The sequence below is a fragment of the Zalophus californianus genome, chromosome 14 (assembly GCF_009762305.2).
Source record: "Zalophus californianus isolate mZalCal1 chromosome 14, mZalCal1.pri.v2, whole genome shotgun sequence".
NCBI classification, from domain to species: Eukaryota; Metazoa; Chordata; class Mammalia; order Carnivora; family Otariidae; genus Zalophus; species Zalophus californianus.
Genome location: NC_045608.1, coordinates 47,771,982 through 47,796,276, shown reverse-complemented (window position 1 = coordinate 47,796,276; position 24,295 = coordinate 47,771,982). Strand labels below are relative to the sequence as shown.

At 37.8% G+C, this 24,295-nt stretch overlaps 1 protein-coding gene across 6 annotated transcripts in view; it reads left to right on the top strand.

Moving 5' to 3' along the window:
• ZNF521 (zinc finger protein 521) overlaps positions 1–24,295 on the top strand; it is a 273,167-nt gene that overhangs the window by 3,600 nt on the left and 245,272 nt on the right. The window lies entirely within an intron of this gene.

Here is a 24,295-nt window from a genome sequence, read left to right as displayed (position 1 = left end):
TGGGCACGGCACACAGTGGTGTTCTCCTCTATCAGCTGCTTGAATGACTCCCAGCACAGCGAATGGCCTCAGGTGGGCTGGCTGAGCTTTGGGGGTGAGAAGCTGAAGACAGGAATAAAAATAGTACAGTCCTTACCAAAGAGCTGGTTTGTTTTTCTTCAGGGTATGCATTTACCTGGAAAAATACATATTTAGATGAGCCATGTCAGATGAGTAATTATGATATTAGTAGCGGTTTTGGAGAAGTAGAGTGGCATTCTAGGTGGCTCTTGTTAAATATCTTGCCTTTTTTTCACTGTTTTCATTTCCCCGTGTCTTCCTGGAAGGGTCTCCTTTTTTTTTTTTTTTTTTAAATGGGTTTTAGGAGTCTTCTGAGTGTATGGATTCTGTACATTATATTGTTTGGAAGGTCACACTCGGATCATAGAGAAACCAGGGAGGTGTTATTATGACAGACATTCTGGCATCCCCATAATAATAAGCAAGAAGCAACGCTTTGCTACCAGCAGGCATAGAAAGGCAGACCTGATTTGAGTTTCTTCTATGAAGAACTGATTAGTAGTGTGCTCACTAAAATAAAAATTCTCATCCTATTAGATGAGTGACAGTGTTTCAGAACCTCACAGATTACTTTATACCAACTTGGGGAGGCATTGGAAACCATGAAAATGCAATGTGCCCTTCTAAATAAAACATGAAGTTCTGCCTTCAATTTCCAACTTGTCTCCTACATCCATACTATTTCTTTAACAAACAAGATTTAAAAGATATTTCTGATATGGCTGTCACTTTTGATACCATAATTTGCAACTTATATCTCAGGGGGATAGTTTACATAAGGCAGGTAAAAACATTAAAAAACAATATGACAATTAAGTTTGGAGTTTTTGTTTTCAACCCAATGCTTAAAAATAAGGTCTACCGGGAAATTCTACTAATAGTTGAATTTATTTTGTGTATTCTCATAAATTTAGTATTTTGAATCAGGAATTAGATTTACTTAAAAATTAGGCAAGGTTTTCTGTTTGTAGCAAACTTTAATGTAATCGTCCTAATAATCCACCTCCCTGAGAGTAGGTGCCAGATTTTTGGATGCAGTGGGGCATGCCCTGCTTGGTCTCCTTACCTCCTCTAAAGTGCATTGAAACTGCTAAACACCAAAAAGATTCATTTCTCCATTTTTGAAAACTGTGAACTATATTTTGAAACATGAAACTCTTTTACCCCTCTACCTCTCCAAGCTCTAGCATCAAAAGTCCGTCAGCCCACTGAGTCGTGAAACTTACTCCTCCGTCCTTACGCTACGAAATCTTCAGAATAACCCTTTCTGTTTAATGAAAGAGACTTACAGCCAGTCTTCAGAGGCAGGGATGGTCAGACAATTGAACGAGTCACCCATTCTATCCCATTTGGGTTATTTGGAAATTTACCTCCATTCGTGAGAGTAGACCTGGTATTTGAGTAGATCACCTGACTGAACAGAGATCTGCTGGCAGCATGTTTTTCGAGGCAGCAAATCAGTTGCATCAAATTGGTCAGTTGTGACCTATTTCTGTTTTTCTTGCTGGCTCTTTAGTCTATTTCTTGTGGTGCTTCTCTGATGGAAGTTTTTTGGCCATTTTACCTGATAAAAACAGGGTCTTTCTTTCTTTCCTTTTTTTTGAAATTTACTCTAAAAAGCACTATAAGAAGGAAAAAGTGGTCCACTACGTGAAGGTGTGATATATTCAGCAAGAGCCAAGTTATAAAGCTGGAAGGAGAGAGGCGAGCACTTAGACATTTAAATGGCCAAGTTAAACACAAGATACAGTTAGGATATCTGGACCCTCAGGTGTTCATAAACCTGTACCAGGGGCCTCGAGAGAGAAATGGTGGGAACCAGGGAGAAAGAGAGCCCCCAAATTACCTTGTTTAACTTGGCTGTCACAGTAGCTAACCCTTTGTAACTTGGCACATTTTGAAGTTATCACACTTAATGATTGACCTTTTTCCTTTTTCCCATTTACCTTCTTTTGTACTTATAATGCTTTTTTTTAAAAGAAGTAATTTATTAGAAATATAATGAAGTGGCAAAAATGTAGCCCTCAATTTAAAGAAGAAATGTAAACTATAGAGTTTGAATGAAAAGGCAGTGGATTTTAAGTCCATAACCTTTTGAAAGTCAGAAAACTTATCTATTAGGCTGTATTTTCTACTGGAAAGCCTCTCAAAATTGTAGGTGTTAAAAAAAACCATCTCAGGGAGCTTGTACTAGCCCCTAAACTGAATAGAAATGTTAAACTCTCTCATCCTTACTTAAACACATTTCCCCCAGTGCTTCAAAGACAAAATATATTTTCTTATAGGTAGACAGGTGAAAAAATATGTATATTAAAAAAAGTGTGGTTCTCTTATACTCCATGTGTTGTAGTTCTTAAAACAAAACAAAACAAAACAAACCTTACCATTAGAGATTCAGTTTGGGTTTTGGAAGTGATGCCATAGAAAGAAAAAAAAAGCCCTGAATTTTATGTGAAAAGACAGTTGTATTAAGACAGTATCATAGTTTGCTTTTAATTAAAACTTACTATGTGGCTTTTCCCTCAAAATTCTTTTTAGATAAGCTAAACATGACTACCTTTTTAAATAACTAAGGTGAGTTTTAAAAAATTAAGAAGATATCTATATTATCTTTATCTATATGTTCTTTTTCATGATCGTGAGGGCAGAATGCTCTATTAATGGTGCAACACACAGCAATGTATGCTTTTACTTTTGAATTTGGATGCTAGAAAAGCCTGATTAGTGGAAACACCGCAGAAGCTCAGTGTTTGATATCCATATCCCCTTCAGACAGTTGTACTTGTTCTTCTGTTCATCTATCAAGCGGTGACTGTTTCTTCCCTCTACCACCTCTAAATTATACTGACTAGATGTTGAAGTCATTAAATTGATTACAGTCCAATCAGTAGACAATCCGACATAAACAAAAACAGCAATTACAGTTGGCAAGAATCCCACGAGTGCTAGTCAAAGTTCCAGAACTGATGGTCCAGTGAGTCTTTTCCAAAACGCTGGATTTCACGATTTTAGCAGCTCTGGCAGCATCTTCTTAAAGGGAGGGCACAAAAATTCATAAGATTCCACTTGGCTTTAAAAACAAAAACATCTGTTTGATGCATGAGTGGATTGTTGGCTTTTATTTACCCAGCCAAAAAAGGGCAAAAAATAGGATGTTGAACATAAAAGCATACATGTAAAAATGAAATTACAAAGGGATTTGAGATTAGCAGCTTTGTATAAAGCAAGCTGTTAATAATGTTTTCTTTTTTGTTTTGCCAGGGTATTCCTATATCCCTTAAAATCCATTGTCGTTATTGACAACAGTGACATCTAATAGTGATGGCAGAATGTTTCGGCTTTTTGCTCCCAGTAATTGTACTCCTTTTTACTTGCTTTTTTGGGTCATTGCGAGTCTTCTAGCATATTTGTAGGAGATTTCTTTTCATCATATAGGAACATTTTTGCTCCCCTCCTTTTATTTTTAAAGAAAATCTGTGAGAATTGACTAGTCTGGTGAATTCTCATGAAATACTTGTTGACATAAGTTGAAATGTAATATTAAGTATACTTGCTTGAGTTTTCATTTTGATGTAAAACCATGCAATGAGGAGAAAGGTTTTGATAGTAGAAAAGAGCAATTCTACCAAGATCAATTAAGAATTTTATGAAAGTTCTGTTTTTCCTATTACTGATTTATTAATTCATCTGACAGAATTCACATTGCTGGTTTTATTGTCATTAATTTGGTTGCCATAGAATACATTCTTTATGGCTAGGTTTAATAGATACCATGTTGAGTTTTTAGTTATTTTTAAAGGAGAAAGTAGTTTTAAGACTTGGAACACTTGCATCATATTTTAGTAGCCTTATGGATTGTTAAAAATGTAAATGTTGTCATTAGGTAATATGTTAAAGAGTGCTTTTGAATTGAATGAAATTTTGATATGAAGGCTGATACTCCAAATCAAATCTCTGGCTAAGTATTTTCCCAGATGTATTTAATTTTTTTTCTCCATTGACTCCTGTTGTGCTGTCAAAGGTTAAAGTTAGTTCTGTGGAGGGGATGTGTGCAACTTTCTAATCCCATTTCAATTAAATATGAAATATGTTCCTGTTTTTTGTTTGGGGATTATGAGGTACCCTAGCTGGGACTGCATACCTTTTTTTTTGTTGTAGTGAAAGTGTACTTGTCTGATTTAAAACACGTTCTGCAACAATGTTATTATAATGCAATTAAAACTTAAACATTAAAGTTAACATTAGTAAATTTAAATAGCTCTGTTATAGTATTAATCAGATAGTGTAAGGAAAGCTTTTAAATGGTTTAAATAATTATGCAACTCTTGGCATAAAAGCCTGACACAAGATAAATCTTTGAAAACTAAGTAGAATTGTGGCTTTTTTTTCTTAAACTTTAATTTTAGGCAGCTTGGGCTTTTAGCATGCATCACATTCCACCTCTAGTATAAGTAATTATGCCAGTTTAGTAATTATTAGAGATGAAAGAAATTCAGTAAGATACGAATTCTTTAAAAACTTCAGTAGCTTCAGTTTTAGCAGGGATAATGATCAAGCAGCAGTTATCCAGCTGCCTGGGGACCCTGCCACAGCTACAAGCACTGGGCTGATCTTGGGGGTATCATTATTATGGCAGCACACACTACAGTTGGCATTTCTACTCTAGATGTCTGATTGTAGAGGTTTATAATTCGGTCATAAAAAAAAATCTGGATTCAAATATGACTGTCTAGAAACTCCCACTTCTTAGGAGATTGACAAAAAAAGATAAATGCATATGCCCCTAAAAATTATTATTGTTGGACATCATATATTTTCATTTCATAGCATAGCAAATGATTTTTAAAATCCTGAAAGGAAAACTCTGTATGTAAATCTGTCATTTGCATGTATGTATGTTTGAGAATGTATTGAGCATTTTAAGTCTTGTTTTCAAATGCAGATGATTTGTTTTGGAAAGCATATACTATTCATTTGTGAGCATAGCTCTCAAGCTGAATATGGTCAAGTGACTGACATTCAGAATATTTATTTTCATAATAGTGCAGTTCGTCAGAATCACATTTTGGTATTTTGGTTACAAGAAATATTTTGTTATATATTTTAAAACAGAAGATTTCAGTGCCTCAGTTATCACAAGTCAGTAGGAGATAGACACGGAAGTGGTATGCACACACACAAATATACTCTAATGTTCTATTTGACATAACATTTTGCTCGGCAAATCCATATGAGTTAATCAGTGTTTAAGGAAAAAATTGGATTGAATTGGATTTTGCCTAATAGACATTGGTATCATTGTAAGGAATATAATTTCCTTTTAGAAATTAAAATCACTTTACCATTGAGTGTCATTACTTCACTATTTTTATTACCATCTTCTCCTTTCTGTCTCACAATTGGCCTTTTTCCAAAGTTTCCTATCCAATCAGTGTACTGTGAGAGGTATCTCAAGATGGAAACTCATTTACCTGATGGGAATGAAGGAGATCCATGGCTCTCATTCTTGAGTACAGATAGTCCCATGTATTCCTACAGAATATGTTTGTGAAGACTGGGCAAGTGAGGAGTCGGTAAGGTGAATGATAAATCACTGTACTACAGGGGGCGCTGTGACCAGGAATGTAATATACGTTTGTGGTGTTTTTAAACTCAATTATGTTGACTTCTAGAAACAACTTCTAGCATTTCATACGTATCCTTTAATATTATAATATTATTATTTTTCTTCACAGTAAAACCAGATTAGGTCTCGTAAGTGCATGAATAAGACTAAATAGTAATTACTTTTAGCATTCCTAATGATTTAGCTTGTCTCAGTTGTTTTGAGTTTATTAGACATGTTTCCCCGCACTAGTATCACACTTTGGTCTTTTCTTATTTTTATACATTTAAAAAAAGGCAATTAAGTATTCACAAAGAACACTCCACTAAGTGGCAATGAAGCCAACACAGAGCTATTGGCTGGGAGGTTGGGCTATCATGAGTTCATTGGAATGTTTTGTTCATTGGCTAATGTATGGAGTCTGAAGTTGCTCTGTGTATTATGTAGGGTGGTTGGGGCTGTCAGTGTGCAGTATGAAAAGTTAGATGGACTGTTTGCAGAGGCAAGGGTTAAAAAAACAAACAAATCGTGGGCTCAAGAGAGTGCATATTAATTCCTGGAAAGAGTAGAGAATAAAAACAGAAACAATTAGTTATGGTCATAAGTATCATGACTTGGATATTAGTACTAGTAGGGAGATGGTTGCAGAGTAGAAAGGGCAAGGGGGTGAGTCCTGATGTGCTGGCTGCACTTTTTTGGCAAGCCACTTAACCTCTGTTCTCTAGGATTTGGATTTCCTCTCTGTAAAATGAGGGGGCTCATTTCATCACTTAACAAGCGTCCTCCCCTCCCCCGCCCCACCCCAGTGCTTATTTTGTTCCTGGCCTTGTGCTAAGTTCTGAGAATTAGGTTGTGAACCAAGCAGACATAAGCCTTGCTCTTAGGAAGCTTATGGTCTAGAAAACTGGATGAATTTTAAATATCTTCCATTACTTTTTAATTTTAATTTAGGAAGGAAGCAAAGCAAGTGAGGAGAAGGAGATTCATATATATGATACACTCCCTTTCTCAACAAGTTAAGTCAGTTAAAAAAGTTAGATAAAATGGGTTTCAAAACATTTTTGGCACGAAAAGTTGGTGAGCTATAATTTTTAAGAATAGTGAGCAATGTTTCCTTTTATAATTAAAATGTAAATATGCTCACTTGAACTGAAACCACTTAACACAATATATAGAATATTCCCATCTCTTTTGGATTTAGGTCATTGACTTAGAAATATCTTTTACTCCTCCTAAAAGATCTGGATAACATTTTTGAAAGTTAACTGTATGATATTAAAGTTCATCTTTAAAAAAAATCAAAGATATATGTCATCTTTTAAGATAATTGAAAACTCTTAGAGAGTATGTATGATGCTGATATTAAAAAAGCCAGCAACACGAAACTTCAGTTAGGAATCCCTGCCATATAAAATTGAGGTGAAACAAGTCACGAGGAACTCATTCCATTAAATATTCAGGAATAGAACACTAAGGAATGAAACAAGTTGGTATTGAAAAGTCCATAGCACAGGTTTGACAATTTCTCCCCTGGGAGACGGGTGAATGCTTTGAAATAAACTTTTACAGAATCATAGATCTTAAGCATAAGACAATTTAGAGATAATGATATTGGGTGTCTTGATGGTCTTCATGTTCAAAGATGTGAGTGCTGAATGAATGGTGATGGTGGAGTGTAACTGACCGAAGAAAAAGATGATCAACATGAAATCCCTTTTGCCTCCTCCAAAATCATATAGGTCATTTACATAAGTATTGCATCATTATACCAAATTTTTAATCTTCAAAATAAAACCGTTACAAGATAATAACACCATTTTATAGCTCCTGTTAAATGTAACTGTTTTTTATCCTTGCTGATTTGCATATTTAAAACCCAGTCTGAGTGTGATGGGCTGGCGGACCCCTGGGATGGCTCCCTAGCTCTGTCTTTGCCTCTGTGTCCCTCAGCCAGGAGAGTGCTCAGCCAGGTGCCTGACTTATACTTGGTGCTCGGTAACTTCCAAGGAACCAAAATCACTTTGTTTCTTGCCAAAGGAGTGTGTTGATGACTTCTGATTCCCTTCTATCTCTAACATTGTAGATTCTCATTGTAATTGTAATTGTAATTCTTGCAAGTTGATCAATAATTCATATTAATGGGGCAGGCATGCTTTTTAAGTTGTGAACTTGATTGAGTTGCAGGTGATGGAACAAAACCAAACGAGAGGTTAGGTGGTCTTACTTTCCACTACAATTTCTTGTCCAGACTCCCTGTTTAGGGAGCTAATATAGAAGAACACTTGTATCACACACAGAAACATCCTTGGGGCTTTTATAAGGAATCTGACTCCATCCAAGTTTTGGAATTTTCATACAGCAATTGGTAGTTGCTAGATGAGAGCCTAGGGCCAGTGACCAATTCAGCTCAGTAGGGGATTGTCATGACTCACTGGGAGCAGCTCTAACAGACGCAGCCACTTTGGACTAGAAATCATGCGTATGTATGCATGGGTGTGTGACCAACTCTGTTTGCCTGGTTGTTTGCAGTGGGATGGGTATGAACCTTTAGCAGTACAGATGTTTGAGCCAAGGTCAAAGTGTGTTGCTTGAAGGACAGCATTTTAATTTAGTTTGACTTATGTTGGCTAGTCATCTTCAATTCATGTTCATCCATTTGCCCAGATGCTGGTGCCATTTTCATATAGCAGCATGGCCCAAACCTTTAATGATTTTCACGGCTTCATGTTGAATCTCCTGTAGGCTTACTGTGAATTCACAAGTCAGTTTTATACAATTATAAAGACTTGAATATTATTTTCATTTCTTAAGACTCATCCCTCATCTTCCTGACCCACCCAAGTTAAAATGACTCTTCTCTTTATTATTCCCTCTATATGTCACATACCATAGAAATCATAGCACTAAGTTGGTTTTCTGGTTTGTTGAGAAGCCCTCTGAGAGCAAGGCTCTGTGTTTCTTTTTTTAAGATTTTATTTTATTTGAGAGACAGACCGAAAGTAAGAGAGAGAGCACGAGGTGGGGCCACGGAGAGGGAGAAGCAGGCTCCCCACTGAGCAGGGAGCCCAATGTGGGACTCGATCCCAGGATCCAGACTTGATCCCAGGACACTGGGATCATGACCTGAGCCTAAGGCAGACACTTAACCTACTGAGCCACCCAGGCGCCCCAAGGCTCTGTGTTTCTTTTCTTGAATCCCCATAACCTAAAGCTAGATGGTAAACAAACAAATGTACAAGTACACAAACAAATGTAGTAATTTAGTCATTTGTTTCATCAACAGATATTTACTGCACATTCAACTTTTACCAGTCTAAGAGTGCTCAGAGTTGGGGATGAAGGAATTACAACCAAGCAGTGGAAGCACATTAGATGGACAATTGAATAGATACTAATAACTTACCGTCATGTTAAAGGAAAGTACTGGGTGTTATGAGCACATTTCACAGATATTAGTGAGGTCAGGGCAGCATCATAGAGGAAGCACTTTCCAACCAAATCTGAAGTTTAATATGTTTTTTTTTTAAAGATTTTATTTATTTATTTGAGAGAGAGAGAGAGGGCACATGAGCAGGAGGTGGGGCAGAGGGAGAAGGAGAGGGACAAGTAGATTCTCTGCTGAGCGTGGAGCAGGAGGCTGGATCCCAGGACCCTGAGATCATGACCTGAGCCAAAGTCAAACACCTAACCAACTGAGCCACCCAGGTGCCCCAAGTTTAATATGTTTTTGAATGAAAACTATTGAACATGGTCATGCATTCTATAGGAATTTCTAGTTGAGCATCAATTATATGTCAGGTGCTAAGGATACGGTAAGGAACAAGTCAGACCCAGTTGCTTGTGGGTTTCACGAAGCTCACAGTCTATGAAGACTTACTGAGATGATTATTTGTTTTCCTCGTGATGTTGTTTAACTCCAATCTGTACTTAGTTTTGCAGCAATAGTATGCTTTCAATTCATACAAGTGGCATCTCTTTTATATTATTTGCACTTGGCTAACTTGTGTGTAAGTTCAGGCCATCCTTTGTACATGGGCCTGGTTTTTCCACTCTTAAGTAAACTACCCTAATTACATCCATTGAGTTTTTCATCATTAGATCTATTTATTCTTGCAAACATCTGGATTTCTTTTCATTTTTATAATGTAGTCTAAATACTGGATAAAAGCACTCATTTTGGTATCATAAGACAATTTAACAACTCTCCTCCATTTTGCCTCATAGATACTTAGGAAAATGTATTCAAACTGTGTACTATGTTTCTGCTTATGATCTTTGCAAATTCTTAGCGTAATTTCCACATCAAGGAGCTCAGTAAACACTAGAATATGACAATACATCAACAACCTGATTCTGTGTTTGTATATTCTCCATAGTACATTATGTAATTGAAAACTTCCACAGAGAAAATGGAATTTCATAAAAAAGTAATCTACCTACCCAAACTTTTCAACTCACATATTTTAGACATTTTCTGTTGTTTCAGTTCATAATCTTATTTACAAAGTCCCCCCAAAACAGTCTGTGAGCAGATGTTTGAAGCCCGAGCCACCATCCACATAATTCTCCAAGCCAAGTCTGAGTGAGATGCATTGACACCCTGGACAGGCTGATAATAATGGGTTGCCTCTTCCAACTGTTCTTTTAAATATGCTCCACAGTTGTTTCGAGAGATTGAGGATTCTAGTGGTAATGTACTCAGACAGTAAACTGGACCATGGTTAGATGGCAATATATTTATGTGGGTATCTTGGATATCTTTTCTTTCCCCAACAAAAGTGAGAGCTCTCTATGCTTCCCTACCTAAATATACTTCCTAGAAGCCCCTCCATACCAACCATGAGGACTTTTCTTTTATTCTAACAACTCTGTACTATCCATGGCATGGTGTTCCATCATTCCACCCTTCCCCTACTGATGGCCATCAGCTTGTTTCTATTTATTTACTTATTTGTTTGCTTGATTTACTATTTACAGATGTTGCTTCTATAAGCATCTACACATACTTGCTGACATGTATGATTATATACATGGGATAAATTTCCCAAAATGGGATTGCGGGGTATAGGGAACATGCATGTCACATCTTGATAGCTCTTGCCAGTGTGCCCTCCACAGAGATATTTCCAGTGCACACTGTTGTTAGCAGCAGGGTTGGAGAGGATCTGTGTTTAAATACTTTATCTTTACTAATGTGACTTGTGAAACAAGCAAACTGGTATTTCATTGACATTTTAATTAGCATTTCTATAATCATGATCATCCTTTCCTATGTTTATACATCATTTGTATTTATTTTTCTGTGAATTGTCTTTGTATTTCCTTGGCTCTTTTATCATTTGGTTTGAAAGCAGCCCATATTAATAAGAAAATTAGTCCTTTGTCTGACTTACGTGTTGCAGATATTTCCCCACTTTGACTTTGTGGGTGGTAATTTTTTTTCTTTTGTCATACAGAAGTTTAAAATTGTTTATTTTCAGTTTTGTCAGTACGTTCCCTTGTAAGTAACAGATTTTGTGTCTGACATAGAAAGTTTTTTTTTTTCTTTCTGACCATTCTTTTTAGTTTTTAGTTTTGTCTTTCCCATGAAACTGGCTGCAGGGTCTTGTCTAGTCCCCTCCCAGCCCTGTGTCCCCAGTATGTAACCACATTTCTAGAAATATAGTAGGTGCTCAGCAAACATTTAGTTAGTGGGTCAGTATATATGGTGATTAAGAGCATGGCTGTTAAGCCAGACACCCTGGGTTGAAATTCTAATCTGGTTGACCTTGGGCAAGTGATTATGTCACTTTGGACTACAGTTTCTCTATCTGTAAGTGAGGATAATAATAGTACCTAATTTATAGAGTTTTTATGAGAATTAAGAGTTAATTCATGTAAGCTCTTAGAATAGTATCTGGCAAATAAGAAGTACCTAGTCAATGGTTTTTACTTTTACTCTTGAAGGTTTTCTATCTTGTGAGGAAGCTCTTCCTCCCACGGTATACAACCCTTTTCTATTCTAGAAAATTCTTTTTTGGTGTGGTTCAGGAGTAGGGATTTCCAGCTATCTGTGTACACACAGCCTTTTCAGAGGCCTGTCTTGGGTGGGTTCCTTGCAGACATCTTTGCTAGGTTCAGTGTGTCATGGCTAGCCCCTACACACTGGTCAAATTAGTGCCTGGTTCCAAGCTTCATTTTGCTTTGCCAATGTAGACAGTGTTCTGAAAGAAAAATTCCTGTAGAAATTCCAATTAAAAGATAATGGAAACATAAAGTGGAGCTAATTAATTTTAGAGCCTCTGCCATCTTTTTGGTAAGTCAGGTCTGTGTCTTTGAGGTTCTTTGCAAAAGGGCCAATGCTAATTTGCAAAGGTAGGCTAATTGTTCTTGGGAGAGGAGCTAGAGACAAATAATTCACATATCATTATGAAGGTTTAATCATAGTAGATTTATTAATAATCCTTAAATTAAAAAGGTAAATCTGGGCTTGGGTTTACAAAGGAATTAGCTGAACAAGGGGATAATTTTCTACATCACCATACTCATCAGTACATTTATCTAGAAGTGTTTTCTTCGAGGCTTCTGAGTGGAATTCAGTGTTGTCTAGAAGCACTTGCAAGTACAGAGTGTGAAGATGGAAGGAGAGCGCAGGAATGCATCTGCTGTTAACTACGAGTCCACGTCTGGCTATGGCTAACCACTGCTTTAATTTTATGTGAAATTAAATATGCCCCTTATTTTGGGGCAGATTGAAATTTCTTTCCTCTTAACTTCTTCTCCTTTCTCTTCTGCAGTAAATCCTAACAGTTCAATTTGCTTTACTTTTATTTCCGTGACCTCCCCTTGCTTATTTGGTCACCGGTTCTATTTTGTTTAGTTCATGAAATCCTCCAGTCCCCACTGAAAGATTGCTGGGCTCCGGGAGTCCCTTCGGGCTTGAGAAACCCAGCCATCAGCCGCTGTTTGACCTGCACACTCATCTGTCTGCTGATGCTCTGTGTGGGCACTACCATCTCTTTTTATTGTCATGAAATTATAACTGTCATAAAGTTGTCTTTCTATTCAGACCAAACCTAAAACCTTAATATATCCAATCAGATGACTTTCAAACAGCCATTTACACTTTTTCCCTTCAACCTTAATGCTAAATGAAGTGAAAGAAACAGTAATGAAAATCAGAGTAGAGACAGTCAAGAGGATTGTATGAGGCTGCTTTTAATAAGTGGAATATCCTTAAATGGATAGTGGATGACAAAAGAAATTTGACTTCGAGATCATTTAAAATAGATATTCTAGAAGACATGTCAGGAAGGGTGTTTTGCGCTAGGGTGGTAGTTTGGGCTGAGAGTCTCAGGGAAGAGCTAGGTGTAGAATGTTCTGAGGGGTCAAGACATAGAGCACCCATTTCTCCCTTTGCCTCCGAGACCCAGACCCGAGAACTTTAGTGTCCCATTCCAAGTCACAGTAGGACATTGTGACACAAAGGGAGGAGAATCACAGTCTCTTGATTTCTAGTTTTAGGAATTGCCTTTCCCAGGTATACACATTCCAGACGGTGGAAGGAAAAGTGACTTTCCCTGCCTCTCTCAGATTCTTTACAGAAGCCCAAATCTGGGGCTCACTGCTCTGGGAGATCACCTTCCTTGCTCTAGTTTTAGCTGTCAAGGTCTCAGGCTTTTGGTCCTGGGGGTACAAACAACATGTCCCAGTGAGTTGACCTGAGGGACCCAGTGTCCGACGGGCCTGCTTTTGGATCCTGCATGTTGTCGAACCTTTGTAAACCTCACTTTTCTTACTAATAAAATGGTGAGAATCTACTTCACAGGATTGTTGTATCAGGTAACAAATGTAAAATACCTAACATGTGTCTGGCTCTTAGCAAGTTACTAACTAAGTTGCAACCTTTTATTATGGATGAAATTCACGGGGCCGCTGAGGATGCATGCACATTTTATCCTCTCTTTCTGTTTCCCTCTTCTGCAAAGTGCTGAGGGGTGACATAGTTCTGTGGCTGGCTGGACTCTTTGTGTCCTGCGAAAATATTTCCCCTTCTGGAGACAGCCTGAGAGAAATTGTGCGAATTTTTATATTAAACTTTTAGGAAACATTCTCTACAATAGAAGGCCGGTAATGGATGTGAGTTCACTATTTATGGCGAATACTCTGCATTTCGGAACTTTAGTGTTTCAAAAAATGCTGTGTATCTATTTCATTTTATCTGAAATACATCTTATGTCAGTTATTATTATTGTTTCCAAAATGTTTCCAAAAATGCTGTATATCTATTTCATTTTATCTGAAGTGCATCTTATGTCAGGTATTATTATTATTCACATTTTATAGCTGAGAAAAGCGAGGCTCATCCAATCAGCATGGCTGAAATAGAAAAAGAATGTAGACTTCTGGACTTGAAAATGGGCAGTCTTTAATCTCATAATTTTCAAATAGGAAAAGCCAGAACCAATCTTAAACCAAATCAAGAGGTGGAAATAATTAATCCTCTGGCCCCCACATTTCTCCTGTGCTGTTCCCTTTTCCTTTAAGCATTGAGATCTCAGTTCCCTCCCCTATTACACCTCCCCAGAGGAAGTTACTTCTACAAGAAGAAAAAAATGTATTAGTCAGTTATACCTGAAAGAGAATTAAAAGCAGTGGAAACCTGACAAATCCCTAATTGTGTGATTAAAGGCTTTGGCTTCTGATAAAAGCATTGCATGCCTCAGAAAACTGATCTGGGAGGTATTGTAGAGGAGGTGGTGCTGGGGTGCTGGTGTGAGAGATCCAGGTGCTGGTAAAATCTCAGCAGAAAGACCTCCTCACAGAAGCTGAGTAGACTTTCAAAGGTCGTCCTCTGGATACTTTCGCTCAAAGGTCAGGAGATTTGCTAGGGTGGAACCCACCAGTCTGAGTTATAGGGAAAAATGAGTGATGGTTGTGCCTGCAAAATTATAGCAATGGGTCTTACTTTGGGTTGAATAGCCTCCTGATAATGTCACATTAGCTGTTTTGAATGCAGTGTGTGGCGAAGCAAATTCCTATTTCCAACTGGCATGCTACCATCCTGAAGCAATGTCTGTTTTCTTTGAAATATGCTACTTTTTTCATACAAATTTTCTTTGTGCTATGAAGAAATGGACACAGCTGTTGGGGATGGGTTACCCCAAGGACTGGCGGGACATTGGTGTCATCTGTGGAAGGACTTGGGCATGACACATCACCATTCCCAAAAAAATGACTTCAATTCAGATTTCTTATATATGGCATTTCAGAGATGGCACTTACTTTTTTCTTTCTTTCCTTCTTTCTTTCTTTCTTTTTCTTTCTTTCTTTCTTTCTTTCTTTTTTTTTTTTTTTTTGGTAGTGTTGGCTGAAAAGGAAGTTTTATTTTTATTTTTTTATATTTTATTTTTTTTTAAAGATTTTATTTATTTGACAGAGAGACACAGCGAGAGCAGGAACACAAGCAGGGGGAGTGGGAGAGGGAGAAGCAGGCTTCCCGCTGAGCAGGGAGCCCGATGTAGGACTCGATCCCACGACCCTGGGATCATGACCTGAACCGAAGGCAGACGCTTAATGACTGAGCCACCCAGGCGCCCTGAAAAGGAAGTTTTAAAAGGATTGGAAAGCAACAGTAGTAGGATTGATTACATTGGATCCCTTGTTATTCTTTTCAGAAAATAGGATGAGATCTGGCCCTTCTAGCTCACCATCTGAGAACATGCATGCTCCTTCCCCACGTGTATTTACTGAAAATTATGTTTGTGAAATATATACACATATATATGCACACACACATATATGTATATCTCCTTATTAAATCACATGGTGAAAAAGCAAAATGATTAAATATGGGTGCCTATTTATCAGCCGTTCTCCCTGATGTGTGATTGATTTAGTTGATTGTGCTTTATGCATATTTGGAGATTATCTGATATCATCATTTAATATATTTTTATATATAACATAAATACTATAAAAATATTTAACATATGCTCACATTATCTTGACAGGTCAGGATTGAAACAATATAAGTGGGAACATATTTCCACAAATGACTATTAATTTATAGTTACTAAGATAATGGCATACACGTTCACTTTCAGTTCTATCTGGGTAGCTCTGTAAATTGTGTATTGATTATGCTAATGGCATTGGTGTCTTTATTACTTGTCTGCAGATACATGCAGATTGAATGCACATTTGGCGGGGTTGTCATTCTGTAGGGAAAAAGTGCATTTTTAAAATCTGGTTTTTGGAGAGATTGAGTTAAAACTAAAGAAAAACATTAATTAAACACATATAGAAACTTAAGGAATTGTGTTCTAGGAAATGAAAAGTGCAGTTAAAAAGTTAAAAATGATGCTGTTATATTTCCTTTGTTTCATATTCATTAAGGGAAGTGTTGCAGAAATGGTACTAAATCACTAATGATCTATTTTTATAGTTTATTTTTGGTTGTGTGGCTTTTCTTCCTTTGTTTATCAGGCTGAAGGAAACTTAGACATTTAGGGTTGCATGTATTTTGAAATTTATTAGCCCAACTAGAGGAGAACAGAGTGAATTTCTTTTTTTCCAATTATACATAAATTTTCTTGTATTTTGTAATAGCTCATAAGTCATAAGTCATAGCCCCACTTTTTGCTCTGATCTTTCATTATACAAACATGTACCTATTTGGTAGGATTTTTCTCTCTCCTTTTTCCTCTTTTGCTGAGCCATCATGGTACCAAAGCAGTGGTTTAGAAACCACCTTCTTATCTTCCTGAATGGGATCACTTCTTAGAAAGGGGGCCTTCCACTGTGTGCCAACTAAGAAAGAAAATTTAAAAAAAAATCTTAAAGAAATTTGTTTCCAAGCATTTTCTACTTTATTATAATTAAAATTGGATGCCCAATTTGTTTGAGAACCAATAGGTGCTGCTAAAGGGAAAAAAGAAAAACAAAAAAGCCAAAAGTTTTCATAGTCCTGGGTGATATGAGTACATTTAACAGGATATTAAAGGTCCCAAATTTTGTGTTTAATTCACAACCTTGAGACAAATTCAGTTGTCCTGGTCTTTCAAATACAGCATTTAAAATTTAGAAGAGGAACTTCCCAAATTAAAAAAAGAAAAAGAAAAGAAAGCTAATTAAGAGAATTGAATGATAATATTGGGTGAATGAGAGTGGAGTTTTTCTTCTCAAAATGTAAAGATGAGCACTGCTACATTGTAGCAAGTGAGAGTTTCTTGTTCAAAATAAAACACTTTCTCCCTAAACTAGTGTTTCAGTAAATTGTTGAGACAGTTAACTTTAAGTGTGGAATTCAGAAATACTGTTAAATTGGATTGGTGTTATCTAACAAAGCTGACGTAATAAGAACAGTTGGTAGAAGTATCAGAAAGTATTATGTCCGGAATATGAAAGCTTTTTGCCCCAGATTTTCTTTGGCTGGGGTGGAGTGAATGCTTCTTGGCTGGGCTTCTCTAGCTGTAGCTTATTTGTTACATTTAAAGAGGAAATAACTAGACCCTTTCCCAAACATCCAGATGTCTAACTCCTAGGTTCAAGTATGTTTCAATTGTGATTGTAGTTGTCTGAAGAAACGTTTTGCAGTATTTCTGAAGAAAGAGATGTTAGAATCAATAGCCGTTTTTATTTTTAGTCAGATTTTGGATTTGTTTTCCCTTGGCTTTGTGTATGTTCTAAATAAGGCTAAAGTAGAAGGAATCTCACCAAAGGTCTAAGTCCCCAGAGGTGTCCTGGGGGCCCTTGCAAATCTCTTGCACTGGATTAAAAAGTTAGCTGGTATGATTGTGGTATTTCTGGCCGGTCCCTCTCCAGTTTCGGCTTTGGTGGGATTATGGATAAAAGGCAAACTCTGGGTGTAAACACAGTGAGAAAAAGTAAGCCATTAACCTTGATTAATACACCTGTTTTAGAACCAAGACAGCAAGCACATCTCTAGGAATGGCTGTACCGCAGCCTGTACCCGCAGTCATCAGCCAGCTCCCCACCTTCTCATGCCTAAACACAGCGCGAAGTAGTGGTTCCTGTGCCTTTTTTTCTGCCACTGACTGTTTGCACTTTATTCCCTCCTTTCCTGCCTCGTGTCATAGCCTCCAGACTGGTTTCCCTGCTTCCAGGTCTGGAACCCTAACAACCTACCCTCTCCATTTCCAATGGGGCATCTTTCTAAAACGGAAACGGAGATCAGTCCCTCTCCTTCAATCCTTGGGTGACTTCCCCTGGTGCTGAGGTTAGCATGTGAACATTTAGGTCACAGTAGCTCCTTCGTAGTCTAGCTGCTTTCCCAGCCTCCTCTCCACCAGGGCTCCCCTTTTCCCCCACTCTATGCAGCACCCCTCATTTGAATAGCACAGAAAAACCTGCACTTCCTGGAAGGCATCGTGTGGTTTTATGCCTCTGTGTGCCTTTACATATGTTTCCTCTGTTTGGAGAGCCATTTTCTACTTGTCCTCAGGGCTACCCATGCTTTAAAACGTAGCCCAAGCTGCTCTTCTTTAGGTAAAAATTCCCTGCTCTGCCCTATGTGATTTAAATGCCCCTGGTCTGTGGGCTTCTCTGTCTGAGTACTGACCCTGCCTTCTGCACTCATTGATTTACTCACTGCCCGCCCCTCCGCACTTGTGCTTGCCAGCCCTCTCACATCATGACAGATGCCGAAAAATGCTAAGTTCGAATGACGCACTTGGGTAAATGGGAAGGCAGTAGGATCACAGTTTCCCATTATCCCAAGCTGTACATGGCTGCTTCCAGGGCTGAATGAAAGTATCCTCCAACACCTGACTGGACCCACTTTTGACCTGCCAGTTGGGAAGCTCTTCCACAGCTTGCAGGCTCCTTGGGACAAGGTCCTAGGCTTTACATCTCCAGGGCCTTAGCCAAATGCCCCTAACTGAGCATGGGTGCTTAGTAAACATTTGTTTGCTGCAAGTGTGACAAGGCAGCTATTGTAATTCAATTTGAAAATTAAATGACTTCAAGGCAGGAGTGCATTGATAAATACTCTATGAAAGTTGGAGTGCTCAAATTGCTCTCTTCTAAATTTTATGTTAAGGATAAAGGGGGACTAAGTGGAAGAAAGAAATTGGGATATGATTCTGATCGGAAGAGGAGAAACTTTTTATTTGGTTCCAAAGAGTGTGTATGTGGTTCTCTGTGTGTTGTTGTTGTTGTTGTTGTTGTTGTTGTTGTTTTTGACCTCTCCCAAGGTGAATTTCCCCCCACTTAGCATCTTCCTGCAAGGAATTCCATTGTAGATAGAAGAGTGGTAATAAATTCATGTTTGGCATGTTCCCCTTGATTATAGTACATCTGTGATATTTCTCTTTGGTCTTCAAGGACCGCGATAGACCTGTAGAACAATTAAGCAACACCGCGGAAATTCTAAATTCAACAGCGTGATTTTGTTTAACAGAGAGATCATTCTGTCTGGGAAGATTTTATAGACAAAGGAAAAAACAAGCACTTGAAAAGGGTTTTTTTTTTCTTTTTATGTAAAACAATTTAATAACTTTCAGAGAATACAGTCATTGCAAATAAACATGGCAGAAAAAGTAAAAAGCACATTTTTATCCTTGACCGCCCGAGCCCTCCAGACCTGTTGGTGACTGCCAGGTGAAGGCGATGGCCCGTGCTGTCCTTCCAAGCTGAGGACTGGGTTTTGGATGTGCATCCTTGGCCACCACACTGGTTGCTTTTGTTTTTGTTTTGTTTTGTTTGTTTACCTTTTCTTGACAGTAGAAAAAAATGAGGCAGCAGACCAGCAGGCGGGTGTGGGCCAGACGGCTGCACAGTCTGGTAATGCTGCATTCCTTCATTAGAGCTTGCTTTCCATTTTATAACAGTGTGCGATTTATTTTCCCTAAATCTGTTTTCATCTTATGGGATTTCAAGTTAGAATGCATAGCTAGAGCCCAGAAAGCACAAAATAATGATCCCGCCCTTTGGTTTTTGAAAACTAGGAAGGCTTTCTGCTCCCTGTTTAACTCTTTATAGCCTGAAGGTAACTTTTCCTCTGTTCTTAAAAAGTATCAAGATACATCAGTGAATGCAGTTTGAACCTCCTTGTATGAGAGGAATGATTTTGGACATGATTTGCCTTAAACAGATAACATTTGATTTTTCTTTTTAGGCAGGGACTTCCAACCATGCCAGTAAACCCTAGAGCCAACTGTACATACAGATGTGAACTTTAGAAACATTAGACAATTAATGATTATTTGACACAAGACGGCTGTCAACCTGGGGTTCATCATTTGTAGTGATTTGGGGGATTTGAGTGTGAGTTGCATTTGTATAAAGTATTTATTTACTTATTCATCATAGAATTTCTGAGAATAAGACACTGAGTTATAATGTTCTTTTTAGTTTTAGACAAAATCCTTGGAAGAAAACTGAGGCAGCTTTCTCAAGTAACAAAAACATCATATTTTTACTAGTCCACTAGTAGCATAGTGTTGGGCCCACTTTTTTCTCGAACATTTACTTTTTTATAGTCTTAGGTAATTAAGATCCCGGAGGTCACGGTCATCACAATGAAGTCAAGAAGTGTCTGTTTTTGTCTTTTGGTTCTTTTAAGACAGTATGCACTTTTTAGTTGGCGATTTCTTGAATTTACTGGCACTGTATGGGTTGATTTAAGATTGAGTAATTGATGCCATGGTTGTTTAATTTGGTGAAAAGCTGGCTATGACCTGAAAACAGACTGTTAGGAAATGGTCATGTTTTAAGTTTGCATGTGTGTGTAAGTGGAGTATTTTGGGTTCATTCATCTCTTGCCAATCTTAGTTGTTAAGTAATCTTCTTACATTCATATTTACATCATCTTCAGAATCTTGTGTTTCTGCCACTCTCATAAAACTGACTCGGGTTTGTAAGGTAGAGCTTCGTGCTTGGAATTAACCAGGAAAAGCCTCATTTATATCTCCTGCAAGAAGGACAGAGGGCCTGCACTGTGTACTGGCTGCCAGAAGTTTTTATAGTAATACTTTGTATCTAGGCTCTGGCTCTTACCATTAAATGTGCTTTTTATAGAGTACCAAGTTATAAATGTAGTGCAGCTACGGCATATTAATCTTACTGCAGAGATTTAATGAGGCAGTTGTTTTGCGATGGACACTAGTGGGAGCAGGGAGCGACAGAGTTTTACTTTACCACTGAGCTGCAGAAATATTCCTTGCCTGGTAATAATTATAACCACATGATCTCTTAGTTTTTCTTTTTTTTGCCCGTGCTTTTCCATGCAAAAGTGGCTTGGAAGGAGGTCCATTTCTAGGCAGTGAAATGGGTTGGAAATTGGGCTGTTTTCTCAGTGGTTTGACATTTTAGCTTTGATCAGGCATGGGATCCTTGTTGCACAGAGAGAAATATGTAAGATGAGTTTCAAGAATACAGATAGTCTTTGCCAGTCCACTGAGATAGCTTTTAGATATTCATTACTTTGACTTGACTTTTATATAGGTTATAAAAAGTAAATGTGGTGAAACCTCATTTTTACATGGACAGAATAGAATTTCTGCTGGTTGGCCTTAAACTGATCCCACACTTGAAATTAATTGAAGTCCATGGGTTTATTGCCTCCAACACTTTTAAGCCAGTGCAATTTTTCATTTTCCCCGAAGTTGAAATTTTATTAAACCAAGTTATAGCAATAACAACCCTATGAAGGGGAGGATGAGAAGGAAAGCACCACCTGCCAGAGAACATAATAAGGGGAAAAACATACTTCTTTTAAATTTCCATTTATAAGTAAAGTTAACAAAATTGGAAACAGAGCTGCCATTTATTTTTTGTAATAATAATTGTGTCTTTGTTCCAAAATTAAGTCTTTTATCCAAGTTAGAACGCTATAAATGCAGGGCTTCATAGCAACCTTTTGAAGGGATGAGCTGGAAAGTAGGTGGTGCAGGTGAGCTCAGTAGTGATGGACGTCACATGTCTGAGTGGCATCCTTTAGGTCAAAAGACAGAGAGTGGTGTCTGCAGCTGGGATGAGGTTTGTGGTTCTAGTGCAGGGGAGCTGTGGATATTCAAAAATACTGCCCTCCGGGGGAGTTTGGAGCACAACAATTGAGTTGAAAGAACAGTTGTCCTTCTTGAAGTGGTGTTGGGAGCAGGGCAGTCCTTGCAGGCGTGGACCTTGTATTTATAACCCCTTAGGTTGAAGTCAGAGATTTGAATGGCTCACGGAGTAATACAATTATTTTTTATGATTGGATCTCAAAGGACTTTATAAAAACTACATAACTGAGGCCATGTGCAATTACTGAAGTGTAGCCACCTGTGGGAAAGAAATGGTCGACAATGTGAGCTTTCCAGAGTCTTCCTTACATCAACTGACTTTAGGAGCCGAGCCCCCTAACACAAATAAACATCTTTTGAATGGGCGAGAAATAATTCTTCATGAAAGTGGAGGTTGGGAAAAAAATCTACTCACAGAGAGAGAGACTGAGATTCTAGCACTCATTACGCCAAGGCATCATAGACTATAATGGCACCCACCCCCCCAGAGGGTCCCTCTTAAGTGGTGACCTAAAAACAAATTCGCCAGTTGGCTGGAGCATGCATCCTAAAGTTGCAGCAGAAGTGAATAAGCTTGACTGACTTCAGTCCCTAAAGGGTTCTATCTGTAAATGCAGAAGTGGAAGCAAAAACATTTTTTATTAGTCTTAAACTGACCCTTATTTTAATAACTAGCCGCAGTGTCAGAAACAGGGACCGGAGTCATTCTTTAGCTTTTAAGAGCTCAAGCATCATGAATGCATTCCTATTTGTTTGATATTTTTGATACTGGATTCACGTAAAGTGTCCATATTCTTGAATAATACAGAAGGCGAGTTTTTATCATTTTTTTCTGCATACTACTTAAAGTATTCAGAGTGTCTTCTTATTTAAAAACAAACAGGCCTGCAAACTTGATGCATAGCATTTAAATAATCGTATTAAAATTCAGACCTAGCACCCACATTTCCCTGAGTGCTATCAGTTTTATGAGAAACTGGAATCTCATGCTAAACAACAGAGAATATTCAGTGTGTGTGTACTGCCTTCCAACAAGTACTTAGAGGTGTGAGGGCCAGTTTGCCGTAATTGGGACAGTTATTTATTTTCCAGACTTTCTCTCTAATTTGGCAGTATTTTACCACTTAGTTTTAGTTTGTTGGAGATCTTTGAACCACCACCTGTTTGTTGTGGTATGTGAAATATCTGAAACCAGCAAAGTCAAATGTGATGGATCATCGTGTCAATTTTGGGAAATGTAGGCATGTAGGTACTTTTTAATTTGGTGGTAACTGATCTGTTCCTCTTTATAGAAAAAATACCAGTTAAAGGACTTTTTATGCACATTTTTTCTACCCCCCCTCCCTTTTTATCATCACTAAATAATATTTACTAAGCACTCACCTGGACACAGTGCTGTGCTGGGCAAAGTACAAGACACACAAAAAAGATCCTGTGATTACTCCCCCAGGAATGAGCAGTCAAAACCCCAGTCTATTGAAATGGGCACTGTGTAGTGCATTGGGATAATAATTTTCCAGATGGCAAATCAACCCAAATTACCAATTCACTTAAACACTATATTCTTTAAAAACAAACAAACAAACAAAATACTTGTTCTTTGAGATGAGAACTCTGCTTTGTTCATGAGCCCAAGAGATTATTATATATGTTGAAATGTAAGTTGATTTTGGCACACGTGAATCATCTGAAGGGTGGTAACAGAGTTAAGTTTATTGCAGATGCGAAGGAAGAAAGGCTTTAGAACAACTGCCAGCAAAAAAGGGACCATAGTGACTTGTAAGAAGGAGGGTTCATAGAAGCGTGTTACACGCCGGGCAGCAGAGAGCATTTCCAGACAGGATGGTGGTGTGGTGGCACTTACAGATTTTTCTACGAAATCTGGGCTAATTTTGGTTCTGTGAATTCCTGATTTTAACATTTCAAATTTTTATCTTCCCATATTAAAAAAAATTGACTACAGATAATGCATTACATATTTCTTAGGTATCTTGATACAACTCTTTTATAACCATTTTATTGACTATATTTTGAGACATAATTTATTTCTGACTTTGGAGGACATTTTGCCATTAGAAATTAATGTCCCATAAATTATGTCACAGATTATATTACCCAGTTTCCCCTAAAGAGGCATATTCTCTCTTTCTCTTCCTTCCCCACTTTTGCTTTCCTGTAAAGAGGAGGGATGGCACCAGGATGTTTGGGGGCACTTCTCTAAAATGAGTCAAAAGACCGCACACAGAATCAAAAAGTATCTAAAGTATGTATAGAGCTCTAAGTAAAAATGTTATGTGTATTTTACTCTCTCATTCCCCCTTGCTATTTATGTATCATTCTTAGGGGTAGAATAGAACTATTTTTAGTTTTCCCGCCACCTTAGCTTTTTGACATTGGTAATGCCAATTTAAGTCGTTGACTTGATTATAATTTATAATTGCTCTTTGTATATATTGCTTTTTTTGATGATTACTTGTTTGAAAACAAGAGACGTGCCAATATATTTACACTTGAATCCGTGTTTGTAAGAATGTTTTGCTGCGTGGTAGAGCTTATTTGGCTATCGCTGTCTAACAAATAATGGGGTAACTGTGTGTTTTGACCAGTTTGTAAGTAAAGGTCA